Here is a 21749-nt window from a genome sequence, read left to right as displayed (position 1 = left end):
ACACACGTATACATACATAAATACGGGAATAGCTTTTGCTTGTCTGTATTTTACATCTTTCTCAACAAACCCATTAATCTTTTAATGCCATGTTTTAGAATTACCCATTTAAATGTACTCTTTGTGAAGGGTTCAGAAAATTCATGTAAAAAATAAAATTAGAAATGAGCAGCTTTCATCCTTGCTCATAATAACAAACAGCAAAATTATTTGAAACCCTTTGAAGCTGAACCACTTCCAGGATAATTAACCAATTCAACTCCTTCTTGGTGGAGATTCGAAACAAAGCATCTAATGCCTAATGTGATCAAAAGCATCAGGCAGGCATTATCACCAACCGATATGATAATGAGGTAGTTCCCTTAAGAACTCCCTCCTTAGAGAAGATACAGTTTATCTTCTGTAAAGATATGTTCTCATTTGGAGGAGTGCCCGAGATTTCCAGAAGGCTTCCCTACAACCTCCTTCTAAGATCTGGGAACCAACTTGTTTCCTGTCTCTGGTAAGCCAACATTGCTCATAAAAGACGTTTCTGTGTACAGTGAATCGTCTGAGGAAGTTTTGTGACCCTCACAGGCTGATTTTTGCAAGACAGACAGTCTCTATTTAAAAATGCATGTTGAAATCACATATTCCATCATCGTGGGGAGTTTCTTATTCCCTCTAACAAAAAGCTTTTATTTATTTTTATGATTATGTAAGTAATAGGCATTCATTTTTGAAAAATTAGAAATACAAAGAAATAGAGAAATCCTACAACCCACTAAAAAAACACTTAATATTTTGCTATATATCTTTCGTGTGTGTGTGTGTGTGTGTGTGTGTGTGTACTAAAAAATTCTGGCTGACAGGAAACTACAGTTCAGATATTTCCAGGGAGAATGGAGAATTCTTTCTTCCCCTACTCCATTTGATGTCCTTATGTGTACTGGCATCTGGTGTCTTACTTTTTTGTTTAAAGGAGAAAGGAGATTTGGGGGACAGAGTTGCCTTCAAAGAAAAGATGAAGGCAAGCTGGGGAACAGTGTGGTGTCTGGAGTGTTTTTCCAGCTACTTACGAAAGCAGACGAAGAAATGCAGAGAGCTGTGCCCAACAGACGTTGGCTGGGACTTTGGGCACTGGCTCTGCTCTCGGGCTCAGGGATGCCTTGCAATCCAGAACTGGAGAGAGGCCCCCTCCTAACCCGTGGGGTGGCATTGCCTGGAGGATGTGGTAGTGCCAAGCTTTACAAGGGAGGGAGTGCCACATCTGGAAATGCCTCTAAGAAAAGGGAAGAAGTTTCTGAGTGAGGGTGAGGAAGGACATGGAGGTCTTGTAGTCAAGGAGATGAACTTTAGAACAGTGCTTCTCAACATTAATAGACACATGAATCACCCTGGATAGGGGTGGGGGGGCTGGGTCTTTTTTTTTTTTTTTAAACTTTTAAAGGCCCTTTAAAATTTTGGTCATTTTAGTCACAAAACAAATTGAGGGGGGCTGGGGAAGGGGGGTAGGGAAAGGGTGGTGGAGTTATGGGGTTATGGACATTGGGGAGGGTATGTGCTATGGTGAGTGCTGTGAAGTGTGTAACCTGGAGATTCACAGACCTGTTACCCCTGGGGCTAATAATATAGTATATGGTTATAAAAAAATAAAAAAAATTTTTAAGAGTTTATTTATTTATTTATCAGAGAGAGAGTGAGCAAGAGCGAGCACAGGCAGACAGAATGGCAGGCAGAGGCAGAGGGAGAAGCAGGCTCCCTGCGGAGCAAGGAGCCCGATGTGGGACTCGATCCCAGGACGCTGGGATCATGACCTGAGCCGAAGGCAGCTGCTTAACCAACTGAGCCACCCAGGCGTCCCCATTTTAAACTTTTAATGTCATTAACACAGCACTGTATTTACTGGGGACCTTATACTTGACATTGTACTTCCATAGATGATCTAAAGTAAGGCCACAAGATTTTCACTTCGTACTACTTGGGGACAATGAAGATCAGATGATAATATTTCTTTCTACTACAATGATTTAAGCGGCATTTCCTTTTCCTATCCTGTGGGAACAAAAGAAGTATTTGTTAGGTTGCAGGCAATGTGCTATGCTGGCTTCTTTAAAAAATGTTTTGGTGATAAAATTCATATAGTATAAAATACAAAAATTTTAAGTGTACAACTCAGTGGTGTTTAGCATATTCACAATGTTGGGCAACCATCACGACTATCTAATTCTGGAACATTTCCATCAGACCCCCTCCAAAAGAAACCCATCACTCATTTTCGGTGAGCCTGGATGCCTTCTTTCTCCCATTCCCTAGGCAAACACTAATCTACTTTTTGTCTCTATAGGTCGGCCTATCTTGGACACTTCATATGAATGGGGGTTGCCTGGGTGCCTCAGTCATTCAAGCGTCTGCCTTCAGCTCAGGTCATGATCCCGGGGTTCTGGGATGGAGCCCTGTGTTGGGCTCTCTACTTAGCAGGGAGCCTGCTTCTCCCTCTCCCTCTGCTGCTCCCCCTGCCTGTGCTCTCTCTCAAATAAATTTTAAAAAATTAAATAATTAAAAAATTGAAGAATTTTTAAAAAGAGCAGAATCCTGGGCCACCTGGGTGGCTCAGTTGGTTAAGTTTCTGCCTTCGGCTCAGGTCATGATTCTGGGATCCTGGAATGGAGCCCCATATCAGGCTCCCTGTTCAGTGGTGAGTCTGCTTCTCCCTCTCCCTCTATGATCTCTCTTTTGCTCTTACTCTCTGTCAAATAAATAAAAATCTTAAAAAAAAAAAAAAAGCGTGATCCTGCCATTGTCCTTTTGTCAAAGCAAAGGCGGCATGAATCTTCAGCATGGAGTTCTAGCTTCATTAAGCCATTACGCACTAGGAACACACAAAAGAACTCTTGTTTCACAGTCTGGACTTGACCTTGACAAACAGTTTCAAGCACTGATAGCTGCAAGCAACAAATGGCCATATTAACTGTAGTGAATGTTCATTATCAACAACGGAAGTATGAGGTCCCTGATTTATGAATTTGTTAATTGCTCTTCCTTTTATGGGTCTTTCCCATAGGAGATGGGCATCCCTCTTCTGTGAGTATATTTCTGGGCCCAGGATACCAAGAGACAAGTCGACACACACATCAGCCTAAAAAAATTACCGTATTTCATCTAAAATGCCACCACAGGCCACTAAGCGAGGAAACAAACCTGCCGGTTAAGCTCTAGCAAGTTGTCGGTTGTAAGATGCATCCCAACTTCACTGATGCCACTAAAGGGGAGTAAAACGGGCATCCCGGGATCGGCGCACTACAGCAATGTCCCCATCTGTACCACACTCACTTTATGTGCCATTCGAATCCTGACCTTGCCTTGTTTTCCCGCCAGAATGCTTGCAGTGACTTGCTCTCGGGCTGCTCCCGGTCCTCCAGGTCATGGGAGGGCATGAAACAGGACCCGGCCTCATGCCAGCATCCATGCTTCTGCACTCTGCCATGTGGCTTCTCTGTGGCTGTGGAGCCCCTCCCAAGTCCTCGGCTGCACACGATGGGGCCTCTGCAGGCTCCTGTGGGTCGCAGAGGCTGTTGGCGGTAATGGCTGAAGGAGTCTGGCTGCTCAGCTCCTAAGAGAGAAGGACTTGATATCCTCAGGGGCAAACATTGACTAATGAGAGACTTCAGCAGCCTGCAAACAACTCTCCCCCCTCGCTGCCCTCCTCCCATACCACCCCCCCCCAGAAGCTCAGAGATGCAGAAGCTTTATCCACCTTCCCAAAAATATCCCATGAGACAGAAGAAGCCACTGTTCTTGCAAAAGCTGTGGCCAGCACTGTGATGCCTGCTCTCACATCTATGCTTCCTCTTTCCTGGGATCACGCCCCTTTTCCCAGCACTCCTGCTCCCCTGGGAATATCCGCTCCCACCTAGTGCTAGTACATGAACTGTGCCTCAGGATCTGTTTTCTAAGGAACCCAGGCTAAGACACCATTTCAACGGACCCATTTTGCGGGAAAGAAGTCACGTGCTGATGCAGACAGGGAAGGAAGGAGGGGTGTGAGAGGAGAGGTGAAGTAGCTGAGGTGTTCTAGAACCTTCCAAGTGGTCAGTACCAGGCTTAAATGACTTCTTACTCACAAAAGGTCTAGCTATGGATCTCTAAGATCAGATGGATAGCTGCTACCTGCCTGTGGAAGGGAAGAGTGGATCCAACATCAGCCTTCTTAGACACCGATAATATTAATAACATTAACTAATAGACCAGCACTTCCACTTCTAGGAATTTGTCCTGCAGACCCACTTCTGTGTGTGCCCATGATGCCCAAAGTACACAAAGATGTATATACAAGGTAATATCACATCGTTTGTCATAATGCCTACAGTAACAAGGGACAGGAGGCACCCCAAATGTCAGTCAACAGGCTACATAAATTAAGATATTCCCATGAAATACTACACAGCCACTAAAAATAATGAGGAAAAGCTCAATGTTCTGATGTGGAATGCCTTCCAAGATTTAGGATTATAGGAGGAAAAAAACCGAACAGCAGAGTAGGATCTGTAGCCTACCAACATCTGAATTAAAAAGACCTGTATATACATATTTCTATAATTCACAAACCTCTGTAAAGATACATGAGAAACTGCTAAGGCTGGTTACTTCTTTTTTTAAAAGAAGATTATATTTATTGGGGCGTCTGGGTGGCTCAGTGGGTTGAGCCTCTGCCTTCGGCTCAGGTCATGATCCCAGGGTCCTGGGATCAAGCCCCGCATCGGGCTCTCTGCTCAGCGGGGAGCCTGCTTCCCTCTCTCTCTGCCTGCCTCTGCCTACTTGTGATCTCTGTCCGTCAAATAAATATATAAATAAATAAATAAATCTTAAAAAAAAAAGATTATATTTATTTGAGAGAGGGAGGCACAAACGGGAGGAGGGGCAGAGGGAGAGGGGGAAGCAGGCTCCCCACTGAGCAGGGAGCCTGATGTGGGGCTCGATCTCAGGATCCCAAGTTCATGACCTGAGCCAAAGGCAGATGCTTAACTGGCTGAGCCACTGGCAGGCCCCCCAAACTGCTTACTTCTAAGGAGGGCAACCGGGAACCTGTGGCCTGAGGGAGAGAGGTGGAAGTGAGACCTGTTCATTTTACTTCAATTTTTTATTTATTTTTTATTTTTTTTTTTAAAGATTTTTATTTATTTGACAGATCACAAGTAGGCAGAGAGGCAGGCAGAGAGAGAGAGGAGGAGGAGGAGGCAGGCTCCCCACTGAGCAGGGAGCCCGATGTGAGGCTCGATCCCAGGACCCTGGGATCATGACCTGAGCCGAAGGCAGAGGCTTTAACCACTGAGCCACCCAGGCGCCCTTACTTCCATTTTTTAACTGTGTGTATTATTCAGTTGCCTATTTTTTTTTTTTTTTTTGAGCCCTCTCCAGCTATTTATCTCCTTCTGTAAGGTGAGGACTATTATTGTCACCGCACAAGGAAGAAACTAAGGTATGAAAGATAAAGGGACTTGCCCAGGGTGACACAAAGCTACGGCAGTCAAGCCAGGATTCAAAACCAGATCCAACTCCAAAATCCAGGGGGACAAACACATCCTGTTTTATCTAGGACTTTCCCTAGTTTTAGCAGTAAATGTCTCTTATCCTGGGAAATGCTTAAAAACTGTCCTGGTTTTCATGGAAAGCCTGCATCCTGGAAAGTCCTTCAGGCCTGGACAAATCAGGATGGTTGGTCATCCTCACAAGATCCCAAATCTTGGCCACTTTGTTCTGTTACCTTCCTGACGAACTAACATGTTCTATCGGATCCAGCGTTTCCAAGTGCCTATGAACAAGAACTTGGCGCTACACCTGTGGACCTTTTGAGGTCCCTCTCCAGGCCACATCCTTCATCTGTGAGAAATGCCCTCCCTGCTGGAGTGGGTTCCTGGGGCCAATATGCCCCGCAGGAGTCCACTTGTCCCTGCACAGATGGTTGGACTGGGAGAGGACTTTCAATCTAGGTTTCAAACTCAGTGGTCACAGTCAGATTCTCTTTCCTAGTGATACAGACCTGGCACTCTGGGGACTCCCTACTTGACGCTGAGACCAGAGAGGTCACGGTAACACTGGCCTGACAGTGCCATGGGGGCCCTGCGGAGTAAGTTAAGGAAGTGGACTTGCCAAGCAGAAGAATGAATCCAGTGTCAGCAGAAGATACAGGAGGACACAGGGGCTGAATCTTGGGCCAGGCCACATGGCTTCTTGATTTTGGTTGTAGTCTCCTGTGGGCTTGGTTTCGTTCCTGCCCCTGTCCCATGCTCCCATGCTCCCAGGTGGCCCTATACCTTCCCACCAAATCTCCTTTCGGTCTGGAGCTATTCTAAGGCAGTTTCCATTCCCTGAAAACAAACATTCCCTAAATGACTAAAACCAGGCCAATTAAAAATACAGTCTTTATTGGGGGGACCTGGGTGGCGCAGTGGGTTAAGCTCTTGGTTTCTGCTTGGGTCCTGACCTCAAGGTCCAGAGATCAAAACCCGCAGTGGGCTCCAAACTCAGCGAGGAGTCTGCTTGAGATGCTCTCTCTCTCTCCCTCCGTGCCTCCTGCTCTCTCTCTCTCTCTCAAACAAACACATCTTTAAAAAAAAAAAAAATACAATCTTTATTGGGGCACCTGGCTGGTGGTAGAGCATCCAACTCTTGATCTTGGGGTTATAGGTTCAAGACCCACAATGGGTATAGAAATTACTTAAAAATAAAATCTTTTATTTTATTTATTTTTTGTTTATTTATTTTTTTTTTAAAGATTTTATTTATTTATTTGGCAGACAGAGAGATCACAAGTAGGCAGAGAAGCAGGCAGAGAGAGAGGAGGAAGCAGGCTCCCTGCTGAGCAGAGAGCCCGATGCGGGGCTCGATCCCAGGACCCTGAGATCATGACCTGAGCCGAAGGCAGCGGCTTAACCCACTGAGCCACCCAGGCGCCCCTATTTTTTGTTTATTTTTTTTAAGATTTATTTATTTGTCAGAGAGAGAGAGAGAGCACAAGCAGGGGGTTGTGGCAGGCAGAGGGAGAAGCAGACTCCCTGCTGAACAGAGAGCCCAATGCAGGGCTCCATCCCAGGACCCTGAGATCATGACCCGAGCCAAAGGCAGATGCTTAACTGACTGAGCCACCCAGGTGCCCCTGTTGTGTTTCTTCACTCTAATAATAAACTAACAGAGAAATTAAGAAAATAATTCTATTTACTATTGCATTAAAAAGGATAAAATACCTAGGAATAAATGTGACCAAGGGGATGAAAGACATATACTCTGAAAACTATAAGACATAGATGAGAGAAACTGAAGGAAACAAAAACAAATGGAAAGATAATCCATCCTCATGTGCTGAAAGGATTAAAATTGTTGAAATGTCCACCCAAAGCAATCTATAGATTCAGTGCAATCCCCATCAAAATTCCAATGGTATTTTTCACAGAAATAGAACAAACAATCCTAAAATTTCAATGGAACCACAAAAGGCCCTGAATAGCCAAAACAATCTTGAGAACAAAGAACAAATCTGGAGCTATCACACTCCCTGATTTCAAACTCTATTATGAAGCAACAGTAATGAAAACAGTGTAGCACTGGCACAAAAACAGACACATAGATCAAAGAAACAGAAGAGAGAACCCAGAAAAAAAGCCCACACATATATCGTCAATAAATTTGTTACAAAGGAGGCAAGAATATGCAGTGGAGAAAGGATAGTTTCATCGATAAGTGGTGTTGGGGAAACTGGACAGCTGCATGCAAAAGAATGAAGCGGGATCCTTTCTTATACCGTACACATAAAGTAACTCAAAATAGATGAAAGATCTGAATGTAAGACCTAAAACCATAAAAATCCTAGAAGAAAACATGCCATCGCGGGTGGGCGCCCCAATTGCCATCACGTGCCTGCAACCTTCTCAGGTGTCACATGGGCTACAGAAAAATCCACAGAGAGAATGAGACCATTTCTTCAGAATCTGGAGACTATGCCTAGGAGGCACGGGGCACGTTACCTTTCTCGTCTCATGGGTCAGAATCGTGTCACTGGTCACCCCTTGAACCAAAATCCCGCGCAAGGAAAAGAGAACCACCGTGATTGGCTGCAAGTCCCCGCAGAGGCCGGAAGGTCTTCCCTCAACAAGGAGGCCATGCTCGCTCCATCTTTTTCTAGTCTTTTCTCACTTCCCACCTCAGCATCCAGGGCTTTCTGGACCATCTTGTTCACAATTACACCTCCAGCATTCTCCGTTTCTTTCTCTGCTTTAGTTTAAAATTTTATTTTGGGACGCCTGGGTGGCTCAGTTGGTTGAGCAGCTGCCTTCGGCTCAGGTCATGATCCCGGCGTCCTGGGATCGAGTCCCACATCGGGCTCCTTGCCCTCCGCAGGGAGCCTGCTTCTCCCTCTGACTCTGCCTTCCACTCTGTCTGCCTGTGCTCGCTCTCGCTCACTCTCTCTGACAAATAAATAAATAAAATCTTAAAAAATAAATAAATAAATAAAATTTTATTTTTTTTTTTAAGTAGACTCCACACCCACCATGGGGCTTGAACTCACGGTCCTGAGATTGAGAGTCATGTGCTCTACTGACTGAGTCAGCCAGGCTCAGTTTATTGTACCATAAGATATGGTTTATTCATTTTTAAAGCTGTATAGCCCCACCTCTTTCAGCCAGAATGTAAACTCAATGAGTGTAGCAATTTCACTGTTCTGTTCATTGCTACATCGTTAGCCCATTCTGGCCACATAAATAATACTCAATAATTATCTGTTGACTGAGTGAAAAATCCATTTGAATGAATTCCATCCGAATCCATCTTTCAATAAATTCTAAACTCAGGTGAAGAAAAGAATTGTTTACTCTTTCGTTGCCTTCCCCCACGCACCCCCATGCCCCCGTCTTCACCCACCAGTCGTTGCTCCTCGTACAGCATTCCCATTGGGATGTGGGGTTCCTGCTGCTGATGACCGGAGGCTCACGTGAGCCTAGGAACTGTTCTAGGCACTGGCTATCCTGCCCTAACGTCCCTCACACGTGGCCACAGCCACCCCTTGCTGTCACTCCTTAGCTGCGAACCTCTCCTTCAGGCCACTCTGCAGTCGTGATATGGCTTTGGGACCAGCGTCCTGCCCCCATCCTCCATGACTTCTCACGGTCCCTTCACCTCCTCTACTCCAGTGATGTAGACCTTCACATATGCAGCCTCCAAGGCATGGCCTTATCAGGAACCTGCTTCTGCTTCAGGACCTCAACTCTATTGTCCTCATTCCCTCTCCTCTTTTCCCCTACAGTAACGGGCCTGCCCTTCACCCCGATTGCTGCCTCGTTGGTTTCCTTGCTTATGGTTCCTCTCACCGTCCACTCTGTCTGCACACACAGTCGGCTCTTCAACGGTGCTCTGGCCAGGGCCCTAGAGTTCCTGTTCTTCAGCTTCCCAGTCTACCCACTGCGAGTTCCCCTGCTGTCTACTTCTGCAACCTTCGGGCTGGTGGAAATGGCTCCCAGCCTGCCTGGCCGGAGGGGCCTGTCCGGGCAGCACGACCCCCACCCAGTCCCAGCCCCTCTCTCTCTCCCAGGGCTGTCTTCGGGTTCTGCCTTCTGACTGGCCTGGGGAGTGGGAAGGAGCTGGGAGAGACAAAGGAGGGACTGAGAGGGCCTCGGTGCACTGGGCTGCCCAGCCTTGGGCAGGGCAGGGAGACGGACGACATTCTCTCCTGCCCCTCGTGGAGGCTAGCCCAATTCACAGATGCTTTGTGAAACTACTTTGTGAAACTACTTCATTTCACGAATGCTTTCAGTCAGCTGGGAACTGAGAACTAGAAATGAATGAAAACAGTGCTGGCACTCCAGGAATCCCTAACAGCTCATTGGCTCCTCGAGTTTTAAGGCTTTGAGAAGAAGCTGATGTAGTAAATGAAAACAAAAACAAAGACAAAAACAAAAGCAAAAACAAACACCCAGAAAGAACCAGTATATGGACTCCACCCTCTTTTACAGGAAATTTGGAAACATGCATGAATATATTTCTTTATGTTTTCTAAGCACAAGAAATAATTCTAGCTTTTCTTGATATTTATAATTAAATTTTTAAAATTCATTTTCTTAAAAGATTTTTATTTATTTGACACAGAGAGAGAAAGAGAAAGAGGGCTCACATAAGCCAGGCAGAAGGAGAAGCAGGCTCCCCGCTGAGCAAGGAGTCCCACGCAGGACTCTATCCAAGGACTCTGACTGAGATCATGACCTAAGCTGAAGGCAGATACTTAACCGAAGGAGCCACCCAGGCACCCCCAGTTAAACCCTTTTAAATAAATTCAGTTTGATCTTGAAAATTAACTGTTTCCAGAATGAATCCAGGCCATGATCTATTAAACTCCTGCCTTAAATCATAGCGATGTTTAAAGGTAATATTTTAAAGAGAACATGATCATGATTCTCATGCAGAGATATAAAATGAACACGTCAAAGATTTTACTGAACTCATAAACTAATCAAGGACCCACTGAGATATTCACAAGAGAGTTCAAAGAACTCCCCTACCCCCTGCCCTCACGTAGGCAAATAAGAAATGCTAAAAGGAATTTATAAATCAATGCAAATGTATCTATTCCCAGGGAAATAATCAGTTCCATTCCACCAGACATGATTAATTTGCATTTATATGGACAAGAACAATTTGTATTGATACTGGTTTTCTACAACTTCCAGAGGTGTAAAAAGTCAAAGACAAGAAAGGTTGAACATGAAGGGTTGTCTACATAAGACACCCAATAACTTCTTTTTGGGTCCATTTTTGTCTTTTGCTTTTTCCTAATACTGACCACTGGAGGAGAAGACCAAGAAACATGAATATATAAAAATTAAAAACATGTACATCACAGAGTATAGATAGTTGCTAAAACTCTTTGGTACGTATACCTAAGATCTGTGCACTTCATTGTATATAATTTTTTTTTGAAGATTTTATTTATTTATTCGACAGAGAGAGAAGGAGAGAGCAAAAGCAGGGGGAGTAGCAGGCAGAGGGAGAGGGAGAAGCAGGTTCCCAGCTAAGCAGGGAGCTCAATGCAGGGCTCGATCCCAGAACCCTGGGATCATGACCTGAGCTGAAGGTAACTGCTTAACCGACTGAACCACCCAGGTGGCTTAGTCAATTAAAATAATTGTTTAAGGGGCATCTGGCTGGCTCAGTTTGAAGAAAATGTGACTCTTGATCTCTAGGTCATGAGTTTTAGCCCCATGCTGGGTGTAGAGATTACATAAATAAATAAATAAATAAATAAATAAATAAAATTTCGTAAATAACAGAAAAACCTTGTGGATACTACAAATGTTATTAATAAAATTTTCAATTAAGCATTACGCTGAGGAAACATTTGTAACACATGTAACAGACAACAGATTGCTATCTTCCATAAATAATGGGGTCACGTGAATCAATTAAATAAAAACGCCAATAAATAAGTGGCCAAAAGCTAACTAGCACACAACTTGTGGAAGCAGAGACATACGTTGAAGACCGTTCACATTTGTAATTAATTGCAAATTTGAATAAATTCTTTTTCACTTATCCCTGGTTAGAGATTTGTGAAAATTATTTTACTTTTGACAAGCATGCAGTAAGCCAAGCTTTCTACATCTTGCTTGCTGCTGGTGGCACACACTGATGTGTGTTTTCCAGGGAGTCTTCTTATGGCATGAATAAAAAGACTTACATATGTTTTTGACTCAGAAATTCCAACACGAGGTCTCTTACAAGGAAAAAAATTAGGAACCACATCCCAAGATGCATGGACACAAACAGTCAATATAGCGAAAAATTGGAGACAACCAGTGTCTGGTAACAGGTTAATCACTGCAAAAATTGCAATACGGCCCTACGATAAAAACCTCATTTAAGGGGCGCCTGGGTGGCTCAGTGGGTTAAAGCCTCTGCTTTCAGCTCAGGTCATGATCCCAGGGTCCTGGGATCGAGCCCCACATCGGGCTCTCTGCTCAGCAGGGAGCCTGCTTCCCTTCCTCTCTCTCTGCCTGCCTCTCTGCCTACTTGTGATCTCTGTCAAATAAATAAATAAAATCTTTAAAAAACAAAAACCTCATTCAATCTTTAAAAATGTTTATGGGGGTGCCTGCCTGGCTCAGTCAGTACAGTGTGTGACTCTTGATCTTGGGGTTGTGGGTTCAAGCTCCACGTGGGTATGGAGATTATTCAAAACTAAAATCTTTCAAAAAAATAATAATGTTGAGGCCTCTGGGCGGCACAGTTGGTTGAGCACCTGACTTTTTATTACCACTCAGGTCATCGTTTTGGGGTGGTGAGGTCGAGCCCTGCGTTGGGCTCCATGCTCAATGTGTGGCCTGCTTGGATCTCTTTCTCTCCCTCTACCCTATCCTACCTGCTCTCCTCTCTCTCAAATAAATAATCTTTTTAAAAAAATAATATTTATGGGACGCCTGGGTGGCTCAGTTGGTTAAAGCAGCTGCCTTCGGCTCAGGTCATGATCCCAGCGTCCTGGGATCGAGTCCCACATCGGGCTCCTTGCTGAGCAAGGAGTCTGCTTCTCCCTCTGCCTCTGCCTGCCATTCTGTTTGCCTGTGCTCGCTCTCTCCCCCTCTCTCTCTCTGAAAATAAATAAAATCTTAAAAAAAATAATATTTATGAATAATTTATTAAGAGATGGGGTGATGCTTAAGATACATTACATGAAAAATCAGGCTATGGACCTATATATGTCATGTTTATAAGCATATAAAAATATAAGCACCAATACTCATATGTAGTAGATATTACACTGGAGATGTAACTCATGGGTTATTTATTCATTGCTCTGTGAAAAGAGTGCTAGAATGTGTTCTTCGGGGAAGGAGAGGCTCCCCATCCCATGGGGTCCCCTTCCTCCAAGGGAGGAAGCTAGAATTTAACTATTTTGAAGGGCTGGGCCCCCAGAGGCCATCAGGCCCTACTGTTAGGGAAGCTTGGGAACCAGTGACCAACATTTTGTGTGAAAACCTATTGAAAGTCAGTCTTGGGGGCAAGGTATAATTTGCAGCTCTATGGTCCAGGTGGGAGGAGGAACAAGCCCAGTCTGTTCTAAGGGTTGGAAACACCAACGCAAGACAGAAAAGGGGGGTGGCAAAATCAACAGGTGTTCATTGAAGCTAGTCCAGAGACAGTGCTGGGGCTGGAGGCCTGAAAGGGCTGGCGGCCAAGAATGAGGCCTTGGGAACTGGTAAAGGACTCTAGATTAGCTGATGCTAAGTGAGTAGAATTCCTCCTCCCCAGACCTCACAGTCTGAGAGCCTGGTGGGAACCAGCAGGGGTACCGGAGAGTGACACCTTGTGGTGGCAAAGGGCAATTGCAGAAAGAGCCACAGTCCGGAGTTAAGGACACATGGGCTTTTCTTCAATAGGTGTGAATGTCCGTAGGGCTTTGTATGTTACATAAACTCTAGGGTCCTGGGCAGTCCAGGAGAAAGGGGACCTCTGAGAAGGGGGTAATTGGCTAATTCAACAGTCAGAGTCTGGAGCTAGGTTTTAGTTTCAGTGATTTCAGAAAACTTTTTCGGGCGACCTCACCACTATGGTACAGTTCATAATGACCATGTTCATATGCATGGAAAAAAGAACAAAAGAAAACCCACCATAACGGTAACAGAGGTTATATTTGGGTGTTGAGATTATAATTATTTTTATTATCTTTTTAAAGGTTTATATATTTTTAAAAATTTCAACAATCAGGATATATCATTCGCTGTTCTGGCAGGAATACTTGTTTTTCTTATAAAGGGTATACGGTGGTATGTTACTGTCATTCTATTTATTTTCTTTTAAAGATTTATTTATATATTTGAGAGAGAGACAGAGAGAAAGCATGTGCTAGCAGGGGGAGGGACAGAGGAAAAGAGAATATCTCCTGTCGATTCCCCACTGAGCACAAAGCCCTACATGGGGCTCGATCTCACAATCCTGAGATCATGATGTTAGCTGAAATCAAGAGTAAGATGCTTAACCAACACAGCCGCCCAGACACTCCTGTAATTCTTTTCACTTTTTTTAAGATTGTCTTTTTAGAGCAGTTTTAGGTTCACAGGAAGGTTAAAAGGGAGGTACACAGATTTCCTATAGCCCTCTCCTTGCCGCCACCCATGCACAGTCTCCCTCCCATTATCCACATCCCTCACCAAAGTGATACGTTTGTTACAACTGATGAACCTACGCTCACACATGGCAATCACCCAAAGTCCATAGTTTACCTTGGGGTTCACTTGTAATGTTGTATAATCTGTGGGTTTAGTCAATGTATGACATGTATCCGTTATTATAATGCCACAGAGTAGTTTCACTGCCTTAAAAATCCTCTCTACTAGGATGCCTGGGTAGCTCAGTCCGTTAAGTCCCACTCTTTTTTTTTTTTTTTTCCAAGGATTTTTTATTTATATATTTGACAGAGAGAGACACATCAAGGGAGGGAACACAAGCAGGGGGAGTGGGAGAGGGAGAAGCAGGCTTCCCGCTGAGCAGAGAGCCCGACACAGGGCTCAATCCCAGGACCCTGGGATCACCACCCCAGCTGAAGACAGATGCTTAATGATTGAGTCACTCAGGTACCCCAAGTGTCCAACACTTGATTTTGGCTCAGGTCATGACCTCTGAGTCTTGAGATCAAGCCCCGCATTGGGGTGTGCTGGGTATAGAGCCTGCTTGAGGTTCTCTCCCTCTCCCTCTGTCCTTCCCCATCCCCCCATCTTACTCTCCCTCTCTCAAAAAAAAAAATAAATATAAGAAAATAAATAAATAAAATCCTTTGTGCTGTACCTATTCATCCTTCCTGCTAGCCCTTCCCCCACAAAACCTCTGACAACCATTGATTTTTCACAAAATGCCTCATGTTACAGGTGCATCGTTTTGTACGTTGCTTTTTTCAGCCACCGGAATATCTTCCTGTATTAACAAATAGAGATATTCATTTTTTAAAACTCTACCCCCAACATAGGACTTGAACTCACAACCCCAAGATCAAGAGTTGCTTGCTCTACCAACTGGGCCAGCCAGGCGCCCCAGCGATGTTCATGTTTTAAAAGGCCAAATAGAATTCTAAGGTATTCCAAACATTATTTATCTAGACCTCCGTTTATAAATGTTTAAATTATTTGTATATATTTGTATATATTTTGGCTATAAATATTGCTATAATAAATATTCTTGTACATATCTTGGCAGTATGATTCTATCTATAGTATTTCTAGGAATAGAATTGTTTGTTTTCCTTCCAAAAGGACTACCCCAATTCCTATTACTGCCAACAGGAGAGTGAATTATTTTGCTCTCTGTCAACACTACTGTGTATTATCATGCTCTAATACTTTTGCTAATACCACAGAAGAAAAGCAGTATATTTGTTTTGATCTGCATTAAAAAAATTATTAATGAGGCCAAGTTTTTTGCTCTGTGACCTGCTTATTCTTATCCTTTGCCCATTCTTCTACTGAGTTGTAGGTCTTTCTCACGCTCCGCTGTATAAACTCACAGTAAATGAGAAATTAGTCCTTTGTCACATGTGTTACAAATATTTCCCCTACTTTGTCATGTGACTTTGGTTTCAGTCTTTTATGCTATATAGACATTTTTAACTCTGTGTGTTCCAATTTATTTCTTTTTATTCCTGGGTCTGAGTGCATTTGTTTTATAATTTTTTTAAAAAATTCAGTTTGGGGCGCCTGGGTGGCTCAGTGGGTTAAGCCGCTGCCTTCGGCTCAGGTCATGATCTCAGGGTCCTGGGATCGAGTCCCGCATGGGGCTCTCTGCTCAGCAGGGAGCCTGCTTCCCTTCCTCTCTCTCTGCCTGCCTCTCCGTCTACTTGTGATTTCTCTCTGTCAAATAAATAAATAAAATCTTTAAAAAAAAAAAAATAAATAAATAAAAATAAAAAATTCAGTTTGTTTGTGTGTGAGAGAGACACAAAGAGACAGAGAAGCAACTGAAACACACAGCGGTAAATGGCCATTAGTGGAAAGCCTATGCCCAGACCTTTCCCTGGGGATGTTTCTAGCTCCCAGGCCACGTGGCCGCATTGATCTCAGTCAGCGGCTTCAATCTTTGTGAGGGAGGAGTTTCAGAGAAGCAGTCTGGTTTGACAAGCCGGTCAGAGAATTTGTCCCGCAGCCTCTTGCACATGCCATGGGCCTCGCACACTTGTACTGCAGATCTCAAGATTTTTTTCTTTCTCTTTTCAATGGTCAACTAACTATTCCAGTGATAATTTTTCTTCTTATGAACTAAGCAGCCTAGGGATTATATACACAGCTGACTCTTGAACAATGCAGGTTTGAACTGTGCAGGTCCATTTGGATGAGGAATTTTTTTTTTTTTTTAAGTAAGCTCTACTCTCAGTGTGGGGCTTGAACTCATGACCCAGAGATGGAGTTGAATGCTCTCCCAACTGACCCAGCCGGGTGCAAGGTCCTATGTGCGGATTTTCTTTTTTTAATAAATAACATACAGCATTGTAAAGGTTTTTTCTCCTATGGTTTTCTTTTTCTTTTCTCTTATGATTTTCTTAATAATATGTTCTCTACCTTACTTTATTGTAAGAATACAGTATATAACACGTATACTGTATCAATGTTAATTGATTGTTTCTGTTATCAGTAAGACTTCTGGTCAACAGGCTCTAAGTTTTGGGGCATCTGGAGTTCTGAGTAGATTTCAACTGCTGGGGTAGAGGTGGGGGCGATGTCAGTGCTTCTAGCCCCTAGTTGTTCAAACGTCAACTGTATACATACAGTACGTGTGTATAGCGTGTGTGTGTATGTGTGTGTGTGCGTGTATTTACATTTCTTCCTTCCTATCTTTATAATTAGTCTTCACTTGTAATAACTTGGGGGTACATGGATGATTCTAGAGCTAAATCCCCTTTAAAACACACTCTGGGGGCGCCTGGGTGGCTCAGTGGGTTAAGCTGCTGCCTTCAGCTCAGGTCATGATCTCAGGGTCCTGGGCTAGAGTCCCGTATCGGGCTCTCTGCTCAGCAGGGAGCCTGCTTCCTCCTCTCTCTCTCTCTGCCTGCCTGTCTGCCTACATGTGATCTCTCTCTTTCAAATAAATAAATAAAATCTTAAAAAAAAATAAAATAAAAAATAAAACACACTCTGCCTTAAGTCCTTCCTGGTTCCACCGGTGCCTCTGTGTTCGGCAACTGCCAGTTCAGACAAAGCTGCCTCCTGAGTCATTCTGTCCAGCCCAGAGCAGCCTTGTGTCTTCCGAGAAATATCCCTGACTACAGCAGTTCAGAGTAGGGCATGGGAACTGGCCGGAGATTGTAAAGCCATTCTCTTCCTTCTTGGCACCAAGGGGCTAGAGAAGCCCAGGTCAGCACAGGACAACTGAGAGAGAGAAAACCCAGTGTCCCAGGAGGAGAAAGACAAGGACCAAAGACACCCCCTCCACTCCCATTACACTAACGACAAGCTGTTAATTAAAAAATAAATAAATAAAAATAAAAACCGAAAAACAAAGACAAAACAACACAAAACAAAAAACCCAAAATATGGGGAAAACTTCAGGCCTTGTTGGGAGGGGTGAAAATTTCCTTCAAAAACGAAAATGAAAACAAAAGTCCTGTTCTAGCTCTTCTTTTCACAGGGGCATGCGTCATGGGGCCCTTAACTTCACATTGTTCAGTGATACTTCTTGGACTGAATTTCACTCGTTCCTCTTTCAAATAAATGCTTCCCCGATCTCATTCCCTCGTTTCTCTTGCTCGCTCCCTTGGCATTCCCACCAGGAGCCCCCCTTTAGATTTTTTTTTTTTCTTCCCTTTGGGCCAGCCTTAGAGCCTCCTACAGCACTGGTCACGATAGAATCTTTTCCCAGGCTGGTTTAGTGGTCCCGCTCCTATGGCGTAACTAGCAAAAATGAGACACACAGACTTCCTTCAAACTAAGAAATCCCCTTCTAGACAGCGAAGACATAGGGTAGTTTGAGCAATGGTAGGGAGGTTGGGGGTGTCTTGGGTGGGTGGGGGGGATGCTTCCTGTGTCCTCAGGGCCTGAAGGCGCCACTACCTCAATTCAGGTCACTGGCCCTGCTCCTGACCCAGTGCTCTAGAAAGCACCACCCATCCCCATTCTTATCATCTTGTGAATTCTAGCTGACCTGGGTGCTCCCTGAAAGGCTCAGGCTGAGCACTCCCTGGGGCAAGGTGTCTTCTTGCTCAGCATTTAAAAATAAGTAGTGACGCCTGTATTTTCTGCCTGGTCAGGTTCTCCTAGTAGGCCTAGAGTCTCTGGAGTGGAGAGAACCTGCCCTGGTGTGGGCTACCGGTGAGGAAACTAGGAGCCAGATCCAATCACCTCTCACCCTGGAGGGTTCAGGGGTTTGGGCATGTGACAGACTCAGCCAACTAAATGCGCTTTCCCTGGTTTTGGAACCCTGAGAGGAGGGCAGGCCAACAGAAATGACTGTAGGGTCACAGGGGCTCATGGGGAGGGCACACGAGCCTGGGAAGACCATTGTTGTGGTTCTTGGGGCTTTATCTAGCCCTATTTCTTGGCTCCCAACCAGTTTGTTTGTTTTTTTTTAAGACTTTATTTATTTATTTGAGAGAGAGAGATCACAAGTAGGCAGAGAGGCAGGAGGAAGCCGGCTCCCTGCTGAGCAGAGAGCCTGATGCGGGGCTCGATCCCAGGACCCTGAGATCATGACCTGAGCGGAAGGCAGAGGCTTAACCCACTGAGCCAACCAGGCGTCCCAGCTCCCAACTATTCTTAATTAAGCCTGATTCTTTCCCATTTATTCTGCAAGTTCCCTAATATTCTTTCAATAAGTCCCTTTTACTTAGCCAGAGTAGTTGTCTGAAGCTTTTAACCAGGAATGCCCACGGGTAGTGCAGAGCTCTATCACCTCTGGAGTTTGGCAGATGGAGAAAAGATTTTCTTGGCGGAGCAGTCCTACGCAGTAAACCGGGCTGTGTTTCTAGGCTTGCTCACTGCCCCAGGCTGGCTTGGGCACCAGGTCCATTATGCCATAAACTGGTCTTAAATGTGAATTGCTTTCTTTTCTTTTCTCTTAAAGATTTATTTACTGGACACCTAGGTGGCTCAGTCAGTTAAGCTCTGCCTTCAGCTCAGGACATGATCTCGGGATCCTGGGACTGAGTCCTGCATCGGGCCTCCCTGCTCAGTGAGGTGTCAGCTTCTGCCTCTGCTCCTCCCCCTTGCTGGCGTGCTCTCTTTCTCTCTCAAATAAATAAATGAATCTTTTTAAAAAGCAAAGATTTACTTGTGTGTGAGAGTGCACATGTGGGGGGTGGGGAGGCAAAGGGAAGAGAGAGAATGCTAAACAGACTCTCTGTGGGGCTCAGTCTCCTGACCCTGAGATCAGGGTGACTCTGAGATCACCACCTGAGCCAAAGCCATCCGACTGCACCAGCCAGGTACCCTGAATGTGAGTTGCTTTCTAGCTAAACCTGGGACACTTGACACCGGCCAGGACCAATCTCCTAGAGAAACAGGCACAGGAAAGAGATGGCTGGCTCCAGGAATGTCCTATGACAAGACATGGCCAGTTCCTTGTGGCCAAGGGTTGGCTTGGGATAGGAGCAGAGGTAAACACACTCTTAAGCTGCTAAAAGTTTCCGCTACCAATGCCCCAGGCCCCCACACCCAAACATATCTTTTCCCCTTCATGTACATTCTCATTCCTAGGGAGGATGGAAGTGGGGAAAAGCAAATCTTTGTAATATGAGAACATCCCCAAGAATTATCATCCTCAACTATTTTGCATATCTTCTCTAAAACTGCTGGCCAGGGGAGTGGCCACTGGAGCTCTGCCTCCAGCGCACGGAGTGCAAACGTCTTAAGCTGGCCTCCAGGTGGTGCTATTTGCACACGGTCCACTAACCCTAACACAGCAGGATGCTGCCGGGGAGGTGGTGGTCCACAGCTGAACTTCACCTTGCATCGTTACACTTGGACTGATTAAGGGCATTCATGAATGAAAGGCAGGGGAAACCGAAATAATCTTCGGAGTGGTGCAGAGAACTCTCTAAGAATGACCTCAAACTCAGAAGCTATAAAAAGACAATGTAAACAGCATAAATATTTCTATGCTAAAAAACAAAAAAAACAGCAAACTGAGAAATGGCAACTTCCATGACAAAAAACTCACTTTCTTAATATACCAACAACTCCTGCAAATAAATTTGATTAAAGCATGGGAAGAAAAAAATCTTGCCATTTGCAATGACGTGGATGGAGCGACAGAGTACTGAGCTAAGTGAAATAAGTCAACCAGGAAAAGACAAATACTGTATGATCTCACTCAGAGGTGGAATTTAAGAAACAAAACAAACAGGGGCCCCTGGGTGGCTCAGTTAGTTAAGCTCTGCCTTCTACTCAGGTCATGATTCCAGGGTCTGGGGATTAAGTCCAGAGTCCCACTTCCTGCTCATTAAGAAGGTGCTTCTCCCTCTCCTCCCTGTGTGTGCTGTCTGTCGCTATCTCTGTCACTATCTTTCTCTCTCTTACATAAATTACAATAAAATAAAATAAAGAAAAAAGAAAGAAAACAAATGGACAAAGGAAAAAAAAAAAAAAAACAGAGAGAGACAAACCAGAAAACAGACTCTTAAGTAGAGAGGACAAGCTATTGGTTGCCGGAGGGGAGGGGGTTGGGGCTGGGTGAAGGAGGACATGGGGACCGAGGAACGCACTTGTCCCGATGAGCACTGAGTGTCGAGTGTCGTATGGAATTGCTTCATTACTGCACACCTGGAAACACTGTATACTGGATCAAAGGAAAACAAGCGAACAAACATGGGAACATACGAACAATCCGTTCACAGAATAGGAGATTAAAATCACCCAAATAAACATAAAACATTTCTCAAATACAAAATTTTCATCAATATGAAATGTAATATAAATAAAAAATCAGAACAGCGAAGGCAGTCGGTCATTTGCTTGTGCGCCTCCGATCACTGCTCTGTGTCAGCATTCAGTCTATCAGAGACTGCTGAGAGTGTGTTTCCCTCCATCCTCCTGTTTCCCCCTGGGTTTCCAGACGGTTCCTCACCTGTTGTCCTTGCAGCGCTGCGGCAGCTACTTCTTCAAGGGCATCGACTGTGGGAAGGACAGAGGCCGATCTCCCGCTCTCACCTCCCAGGGCCGAGACCCACGGTCAGCAGCACTGGGATGAGGGACTGATGTGGACACGTGGAACGGGTGTGCCGGAGCGGCGTCCGCGCGCAGGGAGGCGGCGCTGGGGCAGGCTCCAAGGAGACCAGGTGGACGAAAGAAGAGGCGGGACCTGGCTTGCCTCCAGCGGCAGGAAAACCACGTGCGAAAACAAAGGGGTGTGCCAAGGCCAGGTGCGAGCGTGGACCAGCAGGTTGGGGGGAGAGGGCGCCGGGCTCGGGCAGCGGACTCCTCCCAGCTCGGGGACAGCCTTCGGGGGCCTGACAACCTGCCTCAGCACACAATTCCCGCTGAAATGGACCTTCGAGCCCCTCCACACAACTTTTATTTTTCATAGCCAAATACACGGAGGCCTCAGGGAGGTGAAATGACCCGTCCCAGGTCCCTACTCCGGCCAGCCCTGGGGTCTTGAAGGCCCGTCCGCGGATTTGCCTGCGGCGGGCGCGGCAGCACCGCCCGGGCTCTCAACCCACAGCTCTGCTCCCTGCCCGGCAGCCCGGCCGCCGCGGTGGACTACAACTCCCACAATGCCCTTGGCCCGGCCTCCCCACCCCGCCGTCGGGCTGG

At 45.2% G+C, this 21749-nt stretch overlaps 1 long non-coding RNA gene across 1 annotated transcript; it reads right to left on the bottom strand.

Annotated features, from left to right (window-relative positions):
• Positions 1 to 1804: 1804 nt before the first annotated feature.
• LOC116590356 lies at positions 1805 to 21683 on the bottom strand. The gene is made up of 3 exons (XR_004285564.1): positions 21061 to 21683; positions 3337 to 3592; positions 1805 to 2034 (listed from the first exon to the last, which is right to left on the bottom strand). It is a non-coding gene; the product is annotated as an uncharacterized LOC116590356 (long non-coding RNA).
• Between the last annotated feature and the right edge of the window lie 66 nt (positions 21684 to 21749).

This window comes from Mustela erminea, chromosome 5 (assembly GCF_009829155.1).
Source record: "Mustela erminea isolate mMusErm1 chromosome 5, mMusErm1.Pri, whole genome shotgun sequence".
Taxonomy (NCBI): domain Eukaryota; kingdom Metazoa; phylum Chordata; class Mammalia; order Carnivora; family Mustelidae; genus Mustela; species Mustela erminea.
This window is presented reverse-complemented; position numbering and strand designations above follow the sequence as displayed.